The 14755-nt window shown below is 46.9% G+C and overlaps 1 long non-coding RNA gene and 1 pseudogene across 2 annotated transcripts; one reads left to right on the plus strand and one right to left on the minus strand.

Annotated features, from left to right (window-relative positions):
- Positions 1-3018: 3018 nt before the first annotated feature.
- On the minus strand, positions 3019-4763 carry LOC129784782 (uncharacterized). The gene is made up of 4 exons (XR_008747862.1): positions 4644-4763; positions 4269-4382; positions 3551-3937; positions 3019-3247 (listed from the first exon to the last, which is right to left on the minus strand). It is a non-coding gene; the product is annotated as an uncharacterized LOC129784782 (long non-coding RNA).
- Positions 4764-9108: 4345 nt separating this feature from the next.
- LOC129784739 (NADH-ubiquinone oxidoreductase chain 2-like) lies at positions 9109-13763 on the plus strand (annotated as a pseudogene). Its single transcript, XR_008747796.1, has one exon. The product of XR_008747796.1 is annotated as an NADH-ubiquinone oxidoreductase chain 2-like (transcript).
- The last annotated feature ends 992 nt before the right edge of the window (positions 13764-14755 follow it).

The raw sequence follows: 14755 nt of genomic DNA on the forward strand, positions 1-14755 counted from the left end.
GCGCCCCATTGCAGCAACATGTTATCAAAATCTGAGAAAATTTCAGCCTTTTTGGCATCCATTCACTCAATTGGCAGTATTGTTTGTTTGCTATTACCTTGGTTGCTGTCATGTTTGCAAGGGCCCTGCAGAACATGGCAAACCTGGTACTAGCTGTTCAAAAACAAAAAGGGGAAATTGTAAAACTGTACGGAACAAAGACAGTGGGTTATTTTGACATTGATAATATGTCTTAGTTGGTTTTTTATTTGTTCTATTACTTGTGCCTTGTTTTTACTTATTCGGTTTCAAAGGTTCTTTTTGTGCAACAGGAAGGGGGAGGTGCAGGAGCGGGCTGGAAACTAGGACCATGCGTGGCAATCAGTTAGCTGAGGGGAATGTACTCGAGCTTGTCTAGACAACAATTAACATGATGAGACGTGTTTACAGAGCACAGGGGAGTGGGAGACGGATGGCACCAAGGAAAGGGAACACCTTGCTGTTAATTGATGGCAGTTAACCACCAATCAGGGATTGCCTAGTATGCAAGGCTTAGCTTCAAGAACCAATCGGTTTAAAACGCGCAGCTTCTGAAAGTGTATACAAACTCGTGCTTCTGTGCAATAAATTGACATTTGCTTGCATCAAGCTGCATCCCGTCTCTTCATTCGCCGCAACCGCTGACTTTTGGACTCGGCTGGAGACAAACTGTTCCAAGGCACACCCATGCACAACTCCACCGGGGAAGGTGCCAGGAGAGAATTCTTTGGTAGTCCTCACACAGCCCTGGTAGCCAGATGAAAGACACCGCAAAAGTTCTTTTCCCTGCTTTCTGGGCTGAGATGGGGAAGCTCTGAATTTTGGACTTGGCTGGAGACAAACTGTTACAAGGCACACCCCATGCACAATTCCACCGGGGAAGGTGCCTGGAAGGAATTCTGCTTATAGTTCTCATACTGCACCGTTAGGCAGCTGAAAGGCACCACAATAGTTGTGCTACCTGCTTTCTGGGCTGAGATGGGGAACTGCTGACTTATGGACTCGGCTGGAGACAAACTTTTCCAAGTCACACCCATGTATGTCTTTATCGGGGAAGGAGCCGGGAAGGAATTCTTTTAAGTAGTTCTCACACTGCCCTGGTAGCCAGATGAAAGGCACCACAAAAGTTGTTTCTCCCTGCTTTCTGGGCTGAGATGGGGAACCGCTGACTTTTGGACTCGGCTGGAGACAAAATGTTCCAAGGCACACCCCATGCACAACTCCACCGGGGAAGGTGCCAGACAGGAGTTCTGTTGGTAGTTCTCATACTGCCCTGGTAGCCAGATGAAAGACACCACAAACGTTGTTCTACCTTCTTTCTGGGCTGAGATGGGGAACCGCTGACTTTTGGACTTGGCTGGAGACAAACTGTTCCAAACACACCCCATGCACAACTCCACCGGCGAAGGTGCCAGGAAGGAGTTCTGATGGTAGTTCTCTAAGTACCCTGGTAGCCAAATGAAAGACACCACAAAAGTAGTGTTATGAAGTAAGAAATTTATGTAGTAAGAAAGTTAACCAAAAAAAGGTTAGTTTTATGTTAGGATTAGTGTACGGGTTTGGGTTAGGTTTAAGGTGAGGGTTAGGGTTAGGTTTAGGGTTGCGTACATGCCATGCACAGCTGAGGTTTAGAGTTCCTGTTAGGATTAGGCCACTTTAGGGTTAGGTTTAGGGTTATGGTTAAAGATAGGGTTAGGTGTTAGTTTTAGGGTTGGGTTACTGTTATGATTAGGGTTAGGGATAGGGTTATGGTTAAGGTTAGGCCTCTTCGGGTGAAGTCCTTTAGGCCTAGGCCTCTTAGGGTTAGTTCTCTTAGGATTAGGGTGAGGGTTTTGTTAAAGTTAGACCTTTAGCATTAGGTCTCTTAGGGTTAGGGTTAGGATTAGGGTTAGGGTTAAGGTTATGGTTAGGTTTAGGGTTAGAGTTAGGGTTAATGTAAGGCCTCTTAGGGTTAGGCCCCCTAGAGTAAGGGTTAGGATTAGGTTTAGAGTTAGGGGTTAGGTTTACGGTTAGGGTTAGGGTTCCCAAATAACTAATCCACTACTATAACCAAAGATGAGGTAAGTCGTAACAAGGTAAGTGTACCGGAAGGTGTACTTAGTATACCAGGGCCTAGCTATAAGACTAAAGCACTCAGCTTACACCTGAAAGATTTCCGTCACCAACCAGATCGCCCTGAGCCTCCTCTAGCCCAACCACAACACCCAAAAAATTAATTAAAAAATCACCCCTCCATCACTAAACTAAAACATTTTTTACCTTAGTATAGGCGATAGAAAAGGCCCACTGGGGCAATAGAGCTTTGTATCGCAAGGGATAGGTGAAATAAAAGTGAAACCTCAAGCAATAAACAGCAAAGATACGCCCTATGAGGCACAGAAGAAAAGTTCTGCTCCCTGCCTTCTGTAGTGAGCAAAATTAACCTTTCAGAGTTGCAGTTGTTATGAACCCAAAAAAGTCACTTTGGGAAAGTACAGCACTCCTCCCATACAGAAGGTACCAGGAAAAAATTCTCTTGCTGTTGTCCACCCTGCCCTGGCAGCCGTGTGAGGAACAGCACGAAAGTTCTTCTCCCTGCTTTCTGTGGTGAGAACATTGACCCAAACCTTTTGCACTCATGCAGAACTAAAAGAAAAAATAAGTCTTGGGAAAGTGCAGCACAGCTCCCCTGGAGAAGGTGCCAGGAAGGAATTCTCTTGCTGCTTCTCACCCTGCCCTGGCAGCCATGTGAGGCACAGCACAAAAGTTCTGCTCCCTGCTCTTTGGGGTGAGAAAATTGACACAGCACATTTGCAATAATACATAGATTTGGACACCCAGTCATTTCATTCATAATAGGGGGAATCTAGATGGAATAGACCTTCCCATTCTCTTTCTTCAACGATTTCCTGACTTGCTGGTCTCCTTCCCTCCTTCAGGTGCCCACCTTTTCTTTTCTAGTTAGTCAGACTAGATGCCTTTCTCAACACAAACAGAGCATTGCCATTTATTTATTTATTTATTAAGACCTTGAGCTGTTTCACAGGTGCAGCAGCTGTTTCTTGGCTTTCTCCCCACCCTGGGCTGGGCCCCTGATGGTCACGGTGTCACTGCCAGAGCCCTTGGTGGGGAAGTGGATGTGGACTCCACCACAGTCCTCCAGGATGGAGCGGACAAAGTGGCCTTTGGCACCAATGAGGGAACTGTGCAGTTTGGAAGGAATAGAGACCTCCACCTCTGTGCTGTTGGCCTAAGGGAGGACAGTACCAGCCTCTTGAGTCAGGATGCAGAAACGTGTTTGCACCCACTCTGCTTACCCTCTTAACTCCCACCTTGCTAGGAGCTTTATAGATCTGGAAGAAATGCCTGAGCAGAGGGCTTGGAGACTGGCTACTCCTGACAGGAGCAGTCACAAACTTTGGTTTACGAGTCAAGAACAGACCGAAACGTTTGTCTCCACCCTCCCCTCACCCATTACAACCACGTCTGTATCTGTGTCTTCTAGCAACATAGTCAAGTCCCTGAGCTACAAAAGGCCAGTTGCTTCACTAACCAGCTCCTTCTGGATGGCAAGAATCCTGTGGCAAGCAGCCTCACAGTTTGCCCTCTTGCCTGTGATAGCAATCGTCTCCAAGTTGCTGTTCTTTGCTGGGAGATCAATTTTGGTGTTGCTTTCTTTACAGATCTGCCACAAAGGAAAAAAAAAAAAAATCATCTCAGAAGTGTCCCATGTCAGAAGAAAAGCCCTTGCAGGCTATATTGGACATCACCAATGAGCAGGAGAGAGCATCCAGTGGGATTTTGCTGCAGGCAGTGATCATCACGAGCACTTGAGTTAGGAACAATATCTCACCTTCTTGATGTTGGCACCTCCTTTCCCTATGATGTTCTTGTGGAACTGTTTGAAGATGGGGACAGAAATAGAAAAGCTGTTTTCAACCTAAGGGAGAAAGGAAGGGAGAACTGAAGATGACACTGTCGTGGCAAGTGAGGCCCGACTTCAGGAACTCTGATAAACGAGCTTTTGAAAATAGGCTTAGACCCAAGGAAGTTGTCTATACGAGGGACTTGTAAGAATAAACAAAGGCAAGTACGTTCCCCTATAGCCTTCACATAACAGGTACTACCCCCCTGCCTCCATTCAGCCAAAACAGCGTCGACAGCTCCCTCCTCTTGAGGTGTTTTCGCTCTACCCAAGCCAGTAGAGCTCTGCTTTGCCCCAGGGTTATCCAGGCACGTAGGAGGGAACAGCAGGCAGAAGACCTCCTTACCAGGTCTGCCACCATCTTTTGCATGTACTCGGTGCACTTCTCCACCTCATTTTTGGGACCTCGGAGCTGGACGATGTCACTCTTGTGTGCAGGGTCTGGGAAGCTGATGATAACCTGCAGGAGTGGTCATTTATAGTTAGCTCAAGCAAAAGCAAGAACCCTTGTGTCAGACACATGCAGAGGTTGGGGGGATCCTACACATCCCCTTTTCCCATTCAGAAAAGGGGAACCGTGTTAGCGGCCTCTGGCTAAAAGAGCTATCTTCTCAGACACTTGCGCTACAGAGCCACTAAAGTTACGACTTCTGTGACGACAGGCCTACTACCCATGTAGGAAATAACCCCTCTGGATTCCTCATCTCCTAAAAAGCCTTACCTCTGGGAATTTCTCCCGGATTTCCCAGATCCGCTCACCCTTCTGCCCAATGATGGTCCGGTGGAATTTCTGCTCAATGATTAGGTCCGCAGTGTGTTCATTTTCCTAATGGGAACAGAGGGCACACCCCTAGTACGGAGATGGATTAGATGCAACTGCTAACGCCCCAAAAACAAAACTCACCCCTATAAAAACCCACAAAATAAGTCATGACTATTCTCGCCCCGCACCTCCCTGGGACCTACAGCTTGAAAAATTATTGTTGTACAATTCAACCACGAGAACCTCTAACACCTTTACCACTCAAACCTAGCCTTCTCCTTAACATCTTATATATCCCATAAACACCACCTACCCAACACCTCAACACTAAAATCATTTTAACCCAAACCCCCCAGACACACACGCCCCTAAGACTTTAGGCACCCAAACAGCCAACGAAACAAACGAAACAAATGAAACAAACGAAACAAACAAAACAAATGAAACAAACGAAACAAACGAAACAACAAACGAAACAACGTCCCCGTAGCTTACAATCCAAAGCGTGGCACTGAAGATGCCAAGATGGCGTACAATATGAAAGCCGAGGACAAAAGACTTAGTCCTAACCTTACAGTTGGCTCCTGCTAGACATATACATGCAAGTATCTTCGGCCCAGTGTAAATGCCGTAGGCCTCTTGCTAAGACCAAAGGAGCAGGCATCAGGCACACACTACCAACTGTAGCCCAAGACGCCTTGCTCAGCCACACCCCCACGGGCACTCAGCAGTAATTAACATTAAGCAATAAGCGCAAGCTTGACTTAGTCACAGCAACCTTCAGGGCTGGTAAATCTTGTGCCAGCCACCGCGGTCACACAAGAAACCCAAGCCAACAGTCACACGGCGTAAAGAGTGGACTAGAGCCTGTCATAATAACTAGGAAACCGAAACACAACTAAGCTGTCATAAGCCCAAGATACCCCTAAGGCCAACCTAAAGATGATCCTAGTAAACCTGACGGACCAGGCCCCACGAAAGCTAGGGCTCAAACTGGGATTAGATACCCCACTATGCCTAGCCCTAAATCCTGATGTACACCATACCAAAACACATCCACCCGAGAATTACGAGCACAAACGCTTGAAACTCTAAGGACAGGACCCACCTAGAGGAGCCTGTTCTGTAAACGACACCCCACGCTACACCCTACCACTCCTTGCCAGAAAGAGCCTACATACCGCCGTCGCCAGCTCACCCTAATTGAGGGACGCACAGTGAGCACAATAACCACCCCGTTAACACGACAGGTCAAGGTATAGCCCACGGAGTGGAAGTAATGGGCTACATTTTCTAAGACAGAACACTTCAATGGAAGGAAGCATGAAATTCTTTCCGGAAGGTGGATTTAGCAGTAAAGCAGGATAACATAAGCCTACTTTAAGTTGGCCCTGAGGCACGTACATACCGCCCATCACCCTCCTCACAAGCTACCAACCCCAAATAACTAATCCACCACTATAGCCAAAGATGAGGTAAGTCGTAACAAGGTAAGTGTACCGGAAGGTGTACTTAGTATACCGGGGCGTAGCTATAAGACTAAAGCACTCAGCTTACGCCTGAAAGATGTCTGTCACCAACCAGATCGCCCTGAGCCTCCTCTAGCCCAACCACAACACCCAAAAAATTAATTAAAAATTCACCCCTTCATCACTAAACTAAAACATTTTCTTACCTTAGTATAGGCGATAGAAAAGGCCCACTGGCGCAACAGAGCTCTGTACCGCAAGGGATAGGTGAAATAAAAGTGAAACCTCAAGCAATAAACAGCAAAGATACGCCCTTTTACCTTCTGCATCATGGTTTAGCAAGAACAACCAAGCAAAGCAAACTTAAGCTTGCCCCCCCGAAACCCATGCGAGCTACTTACAAGCAGCTGCCCCCGAGTGAACCCGTCTCTGTTGCAAAAGAGTGGGATGACTTGCCAGTAGAGGTGAAAAGCCAGCTGAGCTGGGTGATAGCTGGTTACCTGTGAAGCGAATCTAAGTTCACCCTTAGCCTCTCCCCTAGGGACTCCCAACAGCCCAAACTGAAGTGAGCTAAGAGCCATTTAAAGGGGGTACAGCTCCTTTAAGAAAGAATACAGCCTTCACTAGTGGATAACTCAAAAACTTTTTCAAAATTGTAGGCCTTCAAGCAGCCACCAACAAAGAATGCGTCAAAGCTCCATGTAAAAAAATCCAAAAACACGACTCCCTTCAAAACTAGCAGGTCAATCTATCAACAATAGAAGAGCTAATGCTAAAATAAGTAACTAGGTAATCTACTACCTCTCAAGCGCAAACTTAATACCAAATACCATTAACAGAAAAATTAATGTCCCAACTACAACAAGATCAAGCATTCTAGCACGCTGTTAACCCAACCCAGGTGCGCCCACTAGAAAGATTAAAATCTGTAAAAGGAACTCAGCAAACACAAGGCCCGACTGTTTACCAAAAACATAGCCTCCAGCCTGACAAGTATTGGAGGTGATGCCTGCCCAGCGACACTACATTCAACGGCCGCGCTATCCTAACCGTGCAAAGGTAGCGCAATCAATTGTCCCATAAATCGAGACCTGTATGAATGGCTAAACGAGGTCTTAACTGTCTCTTACAGATAATCAGCGAAATTGATCTTCCTGTGCAAAAGCAGGAATAAAACCATAAGACGAGAAGACCCCGTGGAACTTAAAAATCAATGACCACCACGCACCAAACCTAAACCTATCAGGCACACTACGCCCACAACACTGGCCTATAATTTTTTGGTTGGGGCAACCTTGGAGTAAAACACACCCTCCAAAAATAAGACCACCTATCTTAACCAAGAACCACCCATCAACGTGCAAACAGCAACCAGACCCAATACAGTTGAACAATGGACCAAGCTACCCCAGGGATAACAGCACAATCTCTCGCAAGAGCCCCCATTGACGGAGAGGTTTACGACCTCGATGTTGGATCAGGACATCCCAATGGTGCAGCCGCTATTAAGGGTTCATTTGTTCAACGATTAACAGTCCTACGTGATCTGAGTTCAGACCGGAGTAATCCAGGTCGGTTTCTATCTATCACAAACCCTTCCCAGTACGAAAGGACCGGAAAGGTGGGGCCAATACTTCCAGGCATGCCCCCTCTCCCCAAGCAATGACCTCAACTAAATTGCTCAGGGGACTACCTACCTCAAACCCCTAAAAAAGGGCCGCTAGTTTAGCAAAGCCTGGCAAATGCAAAAGGCTTAAGCCCTTTAACTAGAGGTTCAAATCCTCTCCCTAGCTCCCCACAACTCAACCATGACCCAACCAACACCTCTAATACACCTTATCATGTTTTCAGCCTATGCTCTTCCAGTCCTAATCACCGTAGCCTTCCTAACATTAGTAGAACGAAAAATCCTAAGCTATATACAAGCCCGAAAGGGCCCAAACATTGTCGGCCCCTTTGGACTTCTACAGCCTGTAGCAGACAGCGTAAAACTATTTACCAAAGAACCCATCCAACCATCAACCTCCTCCCCCCTGCTCTTCACCCTGACCCCAGTACTAGCCCTCCTTCTTGCAATCTCCATCTGAACTCCCCTCCCCCTGCCCTTCTCCCTCGCAGACTTGAATTTAGGCTTACTATTCCTTTTAGCCATATCAAGCTTAGCAGTATATTCAATCTTGTGATCAGGCTGAGCTTCAAACTCGAAATACGCCCTGATCAGTGCCCTCCAAGCAGTCGCACAGACCATCTCATATGAAGTGACACTGGCCATCATCCTCCTCTCCGTAATCATACTAAGCGGAAACTACACCCTAAACACCCTTGCTACCACCCAAGAGCCCTTATACCTAATCTTCTCCACCTGACCTCTCACGATAATATGATACATTTCTACCCTTGCCGAAACCAACCGCGCCCCATTCGATCTGACAGAGGGAGAATCTGAACTGGTTTCGGGCTTCAATGTAGAATACGCTGCAGGTCCATTCGCCTTATTCTTCCTAGCTGAGTAAGCAAACATTATACTAATAAACGCACTCACCACCATTCTATTCATCAACCCCAGCTCCTTAGGCCTCCCCTTAGAACTATTCCCAATAATCCTCGCCACAAAAACCCTCCTCCTCTCCTCTGGCTTCCTCTGAGTCCGCGCCTCGTACCCACAATTTCGTTATGACCAACTCATACACCTTCTCTGAAAAAACTTCCTACCACTAGCATTAGCCCTATGTCTCTGACACACTAGCATACCAATCTGCTACGCAGGTCTCCCCCCCGCTTAAAAACACACCCACATAAGGAAATGTGCCTGAATGTCTAAGGGTCACTATGATAAAGTGAACACAGAGGTCTACCAACCCTCTCATTTCCTTGCAAAACCTTAGGAAGACAGCAATTGAACCTGCACAGAAGAGATCAAAGCGCTCCATACTCCCCTTATATTACTTCCTAGTAGGGTCAGCTAAACAAAAGCTATCGGGCCCATACCCCGAAAATGATGGTTTAACCCCTTCCTCTACTAAATGAGCCCCCTCACAAAACTAACATTCTCCTTAAGCCTTCTACTAGGAACAACCATCACAATTTCAAGCAACCACTGAATACTAGCCTGGACTGGACTAGAAATCAACACCCTTGCCATTATCCCCTTCATTTCAAAATCACACCACCCTCGAGCTATCGAAGCTGCAATCAAATACTTTCTCATCCAAGCAACCGCCTCCGCATTAATCCCCTTCTCAAGCACAATCAACACACAATTCACCGGACAATGAGACATTACCCGACTAACCCACCCAACAGCCTCCCTACTACTAACTACAGCAATCGCAATAAAACTAGGCCTAGTACCCTTTCACTTCTGATTTCCAGAGGTCATACAAGGCTCACCTATAACCACTGCCCTACTCCTCTCTACATTAATAAAACTCCCCCCCATCACTATTCTTTTCTTAACTGCCCCCTCACTGAACCCACTCCTACTGACAACCATGGCCATTGCATCCGCAGCCATCGGAGGGTGAATAGGACTTAACCAAACACAAATCCGAAAAGTCCTAGCTTTCTCATCAATCGCCCACCTAGGCTGAATAACCATCATCCTCATATACAACCCCAAGCTAACATTAATAACCTTCTACCTATACTCCATAATAACCGCCTCCATTTTCTTAGCCCTCAACACAACCAACTCATCAAAACTATCCACAATAATAACCTCCTGAACAAAAATACCATCACTAAACGCATCCTTGATGCTAGCACTACTATCCCTAGCCGGCCTACCCCCACTCACTGGCTTTTTACCAAAATGACTCATTATCCAGGAACTAACTAAGCAAGAGATATCAACCGCAGCCATAATTATTTCAATACTCTCCCTACTAGGTTTATTTTTCTACCTACACCTTGCATATTGCTCCACAATCACACTCCCACCAAACACTACAAACTTCATAAAACAATGATACAATAACAAATCCACAGGCACACCAATTGCTACCTTAATTTCCCTGTTAGTCCTCCTTCTCCCCCTTTCTCCCGTGATCTTGACCATTACCTAAGAAACTTAGGATACCCTGCCTACCAAACCGAAGGCCTTCAAAGCCTTAAATAAGATTAAATCCTCTTAGTTTCTGCCCACACCACTAAGGCCCGCAGGACACTAAACCTGCACCATCTAAATGCAACTCAGATACTCTAATTAAGCTAGGGCCTCCACGATAAGCCTAGACAGATGGGCCTCGATCCCATAAACTTCTAATTAACAGCTAGACGCTCAAACCAACAAGCTTCTGTCTACCGGACTCCGGCACACTCTCAGTGTACATCAATGAGTTTGCAACTCAACATGAACTTCACCACAGAGTCGATAAGAGGAATTCAACCTCTGTAAAAAGGACTACAGCCTAACACCTAAACACTCAGCCATCTTACCCATGACCTTCATCAACCGATTACTATTTTCAACAAACCACAAAGACATTGGTACCCTATACCTACTCTTCAGAGCATGGGCAGGCATAGCCGGTACGGTACCGCCCTCAGCCTCCTTATTCGAGCAGAACTTGGCCAACCAGGAACTCTCCTAGGAGACGACCAAATCATCGTCACCACCCATGCCTTCGTAATAATCTTCTTCATAGTTATACCCATTATAATTGGAGGGTTTGGAAACTGACTAGTGCCCCTTATGATTGGAGCCCCAGACATAGCATTCCCCCGCATAAACAACATAAGTTTCTGACTACTTCCTCCGTCCTTCCTACTGCTCCTAGCATCCTCCGCAGTAGAAGCTGGAGTCGGAACAGGATGAACCGTATACCCGCCCCTAGCAGGCAACCTAGCCCATGCTGGCGCCTCAGTAGACCTAGCCATCTTCTCCCTACACCTCGCAGGTGTCTCTTCCATCTTAGGGGCCATCAACTTTATCACAACAGCCATTAACATAAACTCCCCTGCCTTATCGCAATATCAAACTCCCCTATTCGTAAGATCCATACTCATCACCGCCGTACTCCTATTGCTCTCACTTCCAGTCCTGGCTGCCGGTATCACCATACTACTGACCGACCAAAACCTAAACACTACATTCTTTGACCCCGCTGGAGGAGGAGACCCCATTCTCTACCAGCACCTGTTCTGATTCTTTGGCCACCCAGAAGTTTACGTCTTAATCCTTCCCGGCTTTGGAATCATCTCACACGTTGTAACGTATTACGCAGGCAAAAAAGAACCATTCGGCTACATAGGAATAGTCTGAGCTATACTATCGATTGGATTCCTCGGCTTTATCGTATGAGCCCACCACATATTCACTGTAGGAATAGACGTAGACACCCGAGCATACTTCACCTCTGCCACTATAATCATCGCCATCCCAACTGGCATTCAGGTATTCAGCTGACTGGCCACACTACACGGAGGCACCATCAAATGAGGTCCACCGATACTGTGAGCCTTGGGCTTCATCTTCCTCTTCACAATTGGAGGACTAACAGGTATTGTACTAGCAAACTCCTTATTAGACATTGCCTTACACGACACATACTATGTAGTCACCCACTTTCATTACGTCCTCTCAATAGGAGCTGTATTTGCCATCCTCGCTGGATTTACCCACTGATTCCCACTATTTACTGGATACACCCTCCACCCCACATGATCTAAAACCCACTTCGGAATTATATTCACAGGCGTAAACCTAACATTCTTCCCCCAACAACAACTTCCCTAGGTCTAGCCAGCATACCACGACGTTACTCAGACTACCCCGACGCCTACACCCTATGAAACACCCTATCCTCTATTGGCTCCCTAATTTCAATAACAGCCGTAATCTTACTAATATTCATCATCTGAGAGGCATTTGCAGCAAAACGAAAAGTCCTCCAAACAGAATTAACAGCTACCAACATCAAGTGAATCTATGGCTGCCCACCCCCCTATCACACCTTTGAAGAACCAACCTTCGTCCAAACCCAAGAAAGGAAGGAATCAAACCCTCACACGCTGGTTTCAAGCCAACTGCATCAAACCACTTATGCTTCTTTCTTATGGAGTGTTAGTAAACCCATTACACAGCTTTGTCAAAGCTAAATCACAGGTGAAACCCCTGTACACCCCTACCATGGCCAACCAATCCCAACTCGGATTCCAAGACGCCTCCTCACCGATCATAGAAGAACTCGTAGAATTCCACGACCACGCCCTAATAGTTGCACTCACAATCTGCAGCCCAGTTCTCTGTTTGCTGACAATTACACTAGCAGAAAAACTATCCTCCAACACCGTAGATGCACAAGAAGTAGAACTCATCTGAACAATCCTACCCGCCATTGTCCTCATCCTACTCGCCCTACCATCTCTACAAATTCTATACATAATAGACGAAATTGACGAGCCCGATTTAACTCTGAAAGCCATCGGACACCAATGTTATTGAGCCTACGAATACACAGACTTCAAAGACCTAATATTCGACTCCTACATAATCCCAACCACAGAACTCCCTCCAGGGCACTTCCGACTACTAGAAGTAGACCATCGCATTGTAATCCCAATGGAATCCCCCATCCGTATCATCATCACCGCCAACGACGTACTCCACTCATGGGCTGTCCCATCCCTGGGGGTAAAGACTGATGCAATCCCAGGGCGACTTAACCAAACATCCTTCATCACAACCCGACTGGGCATCTTCTACGACCAATGCTCAGAGATCTGTGGAGCCAACCATAGCTACATACCAATCCTGGTAGAATCAACCCCCCTAGCCCATTTCGAATGCTGATCCACACTCCTATCATCCTAATCATTGAGAAGCTATGTACCAGCACTAGCCTTTTAAGCTAGAGAAAGAGGACAACCCACCCCTCCTTAACGACATGCCCCAACTAAACCCAAATCCATGATTCCTAACCATGCTTGCCACCTGAACGATCTTCTCGCTAATCATCCAACCTAAACTCCTACCATTCACCCCCACCAACCACCCCCCAAACAAAACCAACGTCCCTGATAAATCCACCCCCTGAACCTGACCATGAACCTAAGCTTCTTTGACCAATCCTCAAATCCCTGTTTAATAGGCATACCCTTAGCCCTCCTCTCTATTCTCTTTCCCACCCTATTATTCCCCTGCCCCAACACCCGATGAATCAACAACCGCCTCACCACCCTTCAATTATGACTAATTCACCTAATCACAAAACAACTAATAATACCCCTAGACAAAAAGGGCCACAAATGAGCGCTAATCCTCACATCCCTAATAATACTACTCCTTACAATCAACCTCCTAGGCCTACTACCATACACATTCACCCCCACTACCCAACATAAACATAGCACTAGCCTTCCCACTCTGACTCGCCACCCTCCTCACAGGATTACGAAACCAACCCACAGTCTCGCTAGGACACCTACTGCCCGAAGGCACCCCCACCCCGCTTATTCCCGCCTTAATTATAATTGAAACCACAAGCCTACTTACCCGCCCACTAGCACTTGGAGTCCGACTTACAGCAAACCTAACAGCAGGACACCTACTTATCCAACTCATTTCCACAGCCACCGCCACCCTTCTTCCCATCATACCCGCACTCTCCGCTCTAACCATACTAGTCCTTCTACTACTCACCATTCTAGAAGCAGCAGTAGCTCAACACAATTCCTTCCTGGAACCTTCCCCAGTGGAGTTGTGCATGGGTTATGAATTGGAACATTTTGTCTCCGGAAAAGTTCAAAAATCAGCGGTTCCCCATCTCAGCCCAGAAAACAGGTAGAACAACTTTTGTTGTGCCTTTCATCTGGCTACCGGGGCAGTGTGAGAACCACCAACAGAACTCCTTTCTGGCACCTTCCCCGGTGGAGTTGTGCATGGGGTGTGCCTTAAAATAGTTTGTCTATAGCCGAGTACAAATGTTTAGCTGTTCCCAACCTCAGCCCAGAAAGCAGGTAGCCCAACTTTTGTGGTGCCTTTCATCTGGCTGTTGGGGCAGTGTGAGAGCTAACAACAAAACTCCTTCCTGGCACCTTCCCCAGTGGAGTTGTGCATGGGGTGTGCCTTGGAACATTTTGTCTCCAGTCGAGTCCAAAAGTCAGCTGTTCCCCACCTCAGCCCAGAAAGCAGGTAGAACAACTTTTGTGGTGCCTGTCATCTGGCTACCGGGCCAGTGTGAGAACTACCTACACAATTTCTTCCTGGCACCTTCCCCGGTGGAGTTGTGCATGGGGTGTGCCTTGGAACAGTTTGTCTGCAGCCGCATACAAATGTCAGCAGTTCCCCACCTCTAGACCTGGACCCAGGTAGCCCAACGTTTGTGGTGCCTTAGAACAGTTTGTCTATAGCCGAGTACAAATGTTTAGCTGTTCCCAACCTCAGCCCAGAAAGCAGGTAGCCCAACTTTTGTGGTGTCTTTCATCTGGCTGTTGGGGCAGTGTGAGAACTAACAACAGAACTCCTTCCTGGCACCTTCCCCAGTGGAGTTGTGCATTGGGTGTGCCTTGGAACAATTGGTCGCCAGCCCAGTACAAAAGTCAGCGGTTCCCCATCTCAGCCCAGAAAGCAGGTAGCCCAACTTTCGTGGTGCCTTTCAG

This window comes from Falco peregrinus, chromosome 6, assembly GCF_023634155.1.
Source record: "Falco peregrinus isolate bFalPer1 chromosome 6, bFalPer1.pri, whole genome shotgun sequence".
Lineage (NCBI taxonomy): Eukaryota > Metazoa > Chordata > Aves > Falconiformes > Falconidae > Falco > Falco peregrinus.